Raw genomic sequence first — 2,052 nt, 5'->3', positions numbered from 1 at the left:
GGGGGGGGGAGACGCACCTCCACCCAGCTGAGCCTGCATCCAGAGACATGTTTCTGAGTCTTTGCTCGTCATCAGTCTGGAGTAGCATGTCATCAGTCTGGAGTCTCCACCCCCCTTGTAAACATAAGGACATAGGAAATGTGTCAAGGCCGACAGGAAGCGGTGCAGCTTCCTAGGTCTAACCAACAGTAGTATTATTCCCTTCAGGGGACTGTCAGATTAAGTTGACAGCATACAACTACTTCATCGTATCACTACTGCATAAATCTCTCTGAGAGATTTAGAAATGTATTATTTCTAAATACCCCAAAAGAGTTGAAAAGAATCTTGACCAAAGTTAATTTGTATAAGTTTGTGAAAATGAGTTACGAAACAATAACTCAAACGTGCTAGTGGCATAGATTTCAAATACAAAGTCGATGGAATGGAAAAAACCCTACATAACAAATGTTTTAACACTTTCGCAGACTGAGAGCTTTAACAAACACTGGTTTTTATAGACTCTGAATGAGGTGAAATAAATTAATACCTACCTACCTACCTACCTACCTACCTACCTACCTACCTACCTACCTACCTACCTACATACATACATACATACATACATACGGTATATGTAACACACAGCCTAAGTACCAATCTTAAGAAATTAGGCTTCTCAAAACCAGAAAGCTGATCCGACCCATCACTGGAACTGTAAAAATCTGTAAAACTTTCCAGAAGTTTATCATTTAAGTATATATGAGCACATCTAGATATGCAAGTATACGGATGAGAAGACACACATAAAACAAACCATACAAATCTGCACATATACATACATACATACATACATACATACATACATACATACATGCATGCATACATACATACATACATATATGCATGCATCTTAGATATGAAAATATATACATAAAACCGCATCCATAAAACAAACATACAAATCTGCGCATACACTAACATCAAATACTGCACACACACACACATATGCACAAATACCTAGATGATGTTGATAAAAGTTCCAATGAAGGAGCCTTGAATCTATGTTAGAGTCCGGCTCTTTCTCTATGGACAAGAAATACAGAAATGAAACTGATTGATAACATAATACATACATACATACATACATTCATACATACATACACATATATATATATACATACATACAAAAACATCCTGTTGATGTTGTTGAAATTCCAATGAAGAAGTCTTGGATCTAATTTAGAAACCGACTCTTTCTCTACTGGCAAGAAATCTTGAAATAAACTGAATAATGGCATGCATACATGCGCACATGCACACACACGTGCACCTATTTTGTACGTGCACCTATTATGTATTGTATTTACCTGGATTTATTTCTGTATCACGGTTTCATGCTTGCATAAAAGCATTTGAGCCCAACGATGTTCACGGACCTACGTCATAGCTGTTGAAATATAATACAAGATGGCGGCAAGTTACGTTCGATGTGTCGTTACTGGTGCTTTGATTGTCGTCCTGAAAAGAAATAGAAATAATTTTATACTATGTCTGCAATTCGAGATTAGTTCTGTGTTTCGGTTACCTTGCTTTAAGCTTCGATCGTCGTCGCCTTCCCTCGATTGAGTGCTAAGATCGATACATTCTACCTGACTGGCACTTTATTTTATCGACATCAGAAGGGTGAAATACATAGTTAATAATAATAATAATAATAATAATAATAATAGCTCAGATACCAGGCAACCTCAAAATGGCACAAATTCAAAAGATAGTGCTCATGGGAACTGCCCATAACCTATGTAAAATACTGTCTATGTAATCTCAAATTTTAAAACAATCTTATAATTTTCTTATGTTTTCTTAAACATTCTCTAGAACAATACCATGTTCAAAACCAAATATATGACACCCTAGGCATAACACCAACATGAACTTCTAGCTTGTTGTCTCTTGAGGTCTTTGGGTGAGACTTGGAGTCAACTTGTACAAATACAAAGCAAAGGTCAAACACATAATAATAATAATAATAATAATAATAATAATAATAATAATAATAATAATAATAAT

At 35.4% G+C, this 2,052-nt stretch overlaps 1 protein-coding gene across 3 annotated transcripts in view; it reads right to left on the bottom strand.

Moving 5' to 3' along the window:
- LOC106878780 (prestin) overlaps nucleotides 1-2,052 on the bottom strand; it is a 13,442-nt gene that overhangs the window by 4,468 nt on the left and 6,922 nt on the right. For all 3 annotated transcript variants that reach the window (XM_014928114.2, XM_014928115.2, XM_052969217.1), the window contains one exon: nucleotides 1,350-1,500. The gene's annotated coding sequence lies outside the window, so the exon portion shown is untranslated. The remainder of the gene's footprint in view (nucleotides 1-1,349; nucleotides 1,501-2,052) is intronic.

Source organism: Octopus bimaculoides, chromosome 7 (assembly GCF_001194135.2).
Source record: "Octopus bimaculoides isolate UCB-OBI-ISO-001 chromosome 7, ASM119413v2, whole genome shotgun sequence".
NCBI classification, from domain to species: Eukaryota; Metazoa; Mollusca; class Cephalopoda; order Octopoda; family Octopodidae; genus Octopus; species Octopus bimaculoides.
Note: the sequence above shows the minus strand (reverse complement) of the source record. Positions and strands in the feature narration are given on the sequence as shown.